The sequence below is a fragment of the Schistocerca nitens genome, unplaced genomic scaffold (assembly GCF_023898315.1).
Source record: "Schistocerca nitens isolate TAMUIC-IGC-003100 unplaced genomic scaffold, iqSchNite1.1 HiC_scaffold_370, whole genome shotgun sequence".
Lineage (NCBI taxonomy): Eukaryota > Metazoa > Arthropoda > Insecta > Orthoptera > Acrididae > Schistocerca > Schistocerca nitens.
Window position 1 is genome coordinate 258,487 of NW_026045904.1, and position 5,000 is coordinate 263,486.

Genomic DNA, 5,000 nt, shown 5'->3' on the forward strand with positions numbered 1-5,000 from the left:
GGATGTCACGCGACTAGTTAGCAGGCTAGAGTCTCGTTCGTTATCGGAATTAACCAGACAAATCGCTCCACCAACTAAGAACGGCCATGCACCACCACCCACCGAATCAAGAAAGAGCTATCAATCTGTCAATCCTTCCGGTGTCCGGGCCTGGTGAGGTTTCCCGTGTTGAGTCAAATTAAGCCGCAGGCTCCACTCCTGGTGGTGCCCTTCCGTCAATTCCTTTAAGTTTCAGCTTTGCAACCATACTTCCCCCGGAACCCAAAAGCTTTGGTTTCCCGGAGGCTGCCCGCCGAGTCATCGGAGGAACTGCGGCGGATCGCTGGCTGGCATCGTTTATGGTTAGAACTAGGGCGGTATCTGATCGCCTTCGAACCTCTAACTTTCGTTCTTGATTAATGAAAACATACTTGGCAAATGCTTTCGCTTCTGTTCGTCTTGCGACGATCCAAGAATTTCACCTCTAACGTCGCAATACGAATGCCCCCGCCTGTCCCTATTAATCATTACCTCGGGTTCCGAAAACCAACAAAATAGAACCGAGGTCCTATTCCATTATTCCATGCACACAGTATTCAGGCGGGCTTGCCTGCTTTAAGCACTCTAATTTGTTCAAAGTAAACGTGCCGGCCCACCGAGACACTCAATAAAGAGCACCCTGGTAGGATTTCAACGGGGTCCGCCTCGGGACGCACGAGCACGCACGAGGCGGTCGCACGCCTTCGGCTCGCCCCACCGGCAGGACGTCCCACGATACATGCCAGTTAAACACCGACGGGCGGTGAACCAACAGCGTGGGACACAAATCCAACTACGAGCTTTTTAACCGCAACAACTTTAATATACGCTATTGGAGCTGGAATTACCGCGGCTGCTGGCACCAGACTTGCCCTCCAATAGATACTCGTTAAAGGATTTAAAGTGTACTCATTCCGATTACGGGGCCTCGGATGAGTCCCGTATCGTTATTTTTCGTCACTACCTCCCCGTGCCGGGAGTGGGTAATTTGCGCGCCTGCTGCCTTCCTTGGATGTGGTAGCCGTTTCTCAGGCTCCCTCTCCGGAATCGAACCCTGATTCCCCGTTACCCGTTACAACCATGGTAGGCGCAGAACCTACCATCGACAGTTGATAAGGCAGACATTTGAAAGATGCGTCGCCGGTACGAAGACCGTGCGATCAGCCCAAAGTTATTCAGAGTCACCAAGGCAAACGGACCGGACGAGCCGACCGATTGGTTTTGATCTAATAAAAGCGTCCCTTCCATCTCTGGTCGGGACTCTGTTTGCATGTATTAGCTCTAGAATTACCACAGTTATCCAAGTAACGTGGGTACGATCTAAGGAACCATAACTGATTTAATGAGCCATTCGCGGTTTCACCTTAATGCGGCTTGTACTGAGACATGCATGGCTTAATCTTTGAGACAAGCATATGACTACTGGCAGGATCAACCAGGGAGCTGCGTCAACTAGAGCTGAGCAGCCGGCCGCCCGGGAGTGTGTCCCGGAGGCCCGCGCGAACACGCAAGCGTCCGCTCAATTATTCTGCAAACAGGAGGAGGCTGGGCTCCCCTGCACGATACACCTCGAAACCCTCTCAGGTCCCGGCGGCGCGCAGCGCCGTCCTAAGTACTTGGTCGGGTTCGAGAGAGGCGCAATCGCCCGGAGATAGGCGAGTAGACGCTTTCAGTGCGACCACCCGTGCTCCCAACTGAGCTTGCCGCTGCCGACAGAGGCCCGGGAGCGTGCTGTCGTGGTGTTGCCGGCGGGAGACAACACGCGGCCACAAACAGTGACCGGGCAGCTCCAACGCCAGCGCCACAGAGGGGCAGAGCCCCACTTGGGTGCCAAAGCGAACTCTCCCAGCACAGCGCACGCGCCAACACATCCGCACAGCTGCGATACAAACCACCTGCGAGAACCGCGGGGGCGACCGAGCAGCAGACGGCGTCGCGGCGCCGAGTGCCGGGCGGCGGCGCATCCTCAACGCACACAGTCCTCAATCGGACCAGCACACTGCAGATGTCCACCGCGCTTCGCACCGGGCCCGGGAGGACCCACTTTGGCCGCACGGCGCCGCGCGCTGGGTGCGCCGGCACGCAGATGCGCCGCCTGCCGCGTCCGTCAGCCGGCGCGCCTGCCACTGGGCGCCCCCACCAGCCGGCTGCCGCGCGTGCGCCCACGCAGCGCGCGGCCAGCACGCCGGGCGCCCCCCCCTCACCGGCCGGGGACGGTCCCACCCAGCCACCGCCGCGTATCGCTTCATACCCACATGCCCACTCACGTTCGTGGGTATGACGGGTGTCGCTGAAGCAACCGGTTAATACCTGTACCGATCGTCGATATCAACGATTCACCTCCAGCGCGAACAACCGCGCAACAACGGATTTCCAGTTCATTTGCGTAACTTGGGCAGCAAACGTAGACGTCCATCTACATTTGCGAATTCAATGGGTCTTGCATGCCTGGATGTTATGAGTCACGACACGCCACATCAGTCCACATACATGCTGCGACGTATGCACGAGAGAACACGTGGAAGGTGGCCCGCGTACGTATGCCGATGCCATTGCACAGCTGCGAAGCTCATTGAACACGCAAACTCCTGACTGACGAACTAGAGGCGACAGGGGAGGGGGGGGGGGGGGGGGCGATATACGTCTTATAGCAGTACACATTACAGTGGATAGCGGGACCATGTGGAACGTACGCAACACTCGCTAGATGTTGTGAGGGTAGGCACCGTAACATGATTCAATACGCAGGACACCAGAGTGTGCGCGCAGCGAACTATGTTGAGAGGGTTGCGATTAGGCAACGCTACACGAATTTCTAGATTCATATAACAAACAATTACGTGGGTTAGGTTAGGGCGCAACGTGGGTTAGGTTAGGGCCCAACTTAGGTTAGGTTAGGGCCCAACTTAGGTTAGGTTAGGGCCCAACTTAGGTTAGGTTAGGGCCCAACTTAGGTTAGGTTAGGGCCCAACTTAGGTTAGGTTAGGGCCCAACTTAGGTTAGGTTAGGGCCCAACTTAGGTTAGGTTAGGGCCCAACTTAGGTTAGGTTAGGGCCCAACTTAGGTTAGGTTAGGGCCCAACTTAGGTTAGGTTAGGGCCCAACTTAGGTTAGGTTAGGGCCCAACTTAGGTTAGGTTAGGGCCCAACTTAGGTTAGGTTAGGGCCCAACTTAGGTTAGGTTAGGGCCCAACTTAGGTTAGGTTAGGGCCCAACTTAGGTTAGGTTAAGCCCCAACTTAGGTTAGGTTAAGCCCCAACTTAGGTTAGGTTAAGCCCCAACTTAGGTTAGGTTAAGCCCCAACTTAGGTTAGGTTAAGCCCCAACTTAGGTTAGGTTAAGCCCCAACTTAGGTTAGGTTAAGCCCCAACTTAGGTTAGGTTAAGCCCCAACTTAGGTTAGGTTAAGCCCCAACTTAGGTTAGGTTAAGGCGCAACATAGGTTAGGTTAAGGCGCAACATAGGTTAGGTTAAGGCGCAACATAGGTTAGGTTAAGGCGCAACATAGGTTAGGTTAAGGCGCAACATAGGTTAGGTTAAGGCGCAACATAGGTTAGGTTAAGGCGCAACATAGGTTAGGTTAAGGCGCAACATAGGTTAGGTTAAGGCGCAACATAGGTTAGGTTAAGGCGCAACATAGGTTAGGTTAAGGCGCAACATAGGTTAGGTTAAGGCGCAACATAGGTTAGGTTAAGGCGCAACATAGGTTAGGTTAAGGTGCAACATAGGTTAGGTTAAGGTGCAACATAGGTTAGGTTAAGGTGCAACATAGGTTAGGTTAAGGTGCAACATAGGTTAGGTTAAGGTGCAACATAGGTTAGGTTAAGGTGCAACATAGGTTAGGTTAAGGGATGGTGTATGAGGGGGGAGGGGACGAGGTTCGTTCATAGTGATGATGGTAAGTGGACGCCTGAGGCACCCTGAGATGTGTCACGTCAGGATGCATCTTTCTCTCAGGGGAGGTGGTGCGCCGGTTGCGTGGGTGTGGCAAGGGAGTGGCAGGCCTGTGTCTTTCATTCCTGCCATTGCTTATATGCTGTGAGACAAGGCAGTGTGGTGGTGTTGGTTGCACCCCTGTCTAGGACATGTGTGGGTGTTTGTGGCTTATCTGAGTAATGATGGTTGTTGGAAGAGTGAGATATTCTGTTTTTGGGGTGGACCTCCTGGTTTTGTTATCATAGTGTGAATGGTGTAATGTGGCGGAGAGGATGCACTGGATGTTGTTCCATGCTGGTGCTTAGATATCTTGTCTGTGTCTGTTACAGCCAGAGAGTAGTGTGTGATAGAGTGTCTGGGTGACGTGTAGTTCGCATGTGTGCACAGACTGTCAGCATGTATAGGGACTGTTGTATGTCGTATGCCATCTATATTCCGATGGCTCTGCATCTATTAGTAATCAGCGCCATGTATCAGTTTAATCTGGTTGCGGTCACGCGGTGTTCTATCTCTGTACAGTAGTAGAGGTGCGACTGCACTACGTAGCTACCCCTTGCGGCAGCTTTCCCCGGTGTATGGCATACGATTATCGGCAATCAGTCGATTAGTGACAACTGGTCGTGTGACAACGTCACATGTCTGCGGGTGGGATACGCTACACCCTGCCTGTGGGTCAGGGCTCAGGAAAGCTCTCCTGACACTGAGCGCTCGGACCGTCATTACCCGTCTGAGTAATATATTGCGGAGCGCTTTTAGCCATTGCCCAGAGTCTTTGCGACTGCGAGTGCAACGCCCATGGGGATCGACATGGTTGGGGCGCTTTCTAGCTGATCGCTCGGCATCGGAATCCGTACTGTGAGCAACGCAATCGCGCACAGACTTAGAGCATGTGTGGGGACAGCGGGAATTTCGCATCTTGGATAAAACTCTTCATGAAACGGACGATATAGGGGTGGTTTGCAACTTACGACTGCGAGAAGAGTCCGCCGTTCATCCGCTGGAGTTGCGAGGTGGGCTGTTGGGGTGGAGCACGTACGGGTGCGGGTGGAG

General features: G+C 53.8%; 1 non-coding gene across 1 annotated transcript in view; it reads right to left on the reverse strand.

Moving 5' to 3' along the window:
- The window catches only part of LOC126229307 (small subunit ribosomal RNA), a 1,909-nt gene extending 449 nt beyond the window's left edge, over nucleotides 1–1,460 (reverse strand). Inside the window, exon 1 of the ribosomal RNA XR_007544182.1 lies at nucleotides 1–1,460. This exon is cut by the window's left edge and continues 449 nt beyond it. This is a non-coding gene — a ribosomal RNA (small subunit ribosomal RNA).
- Nucleotides 1,461–5,000: the final 3,540 nt, after the last annotated feature.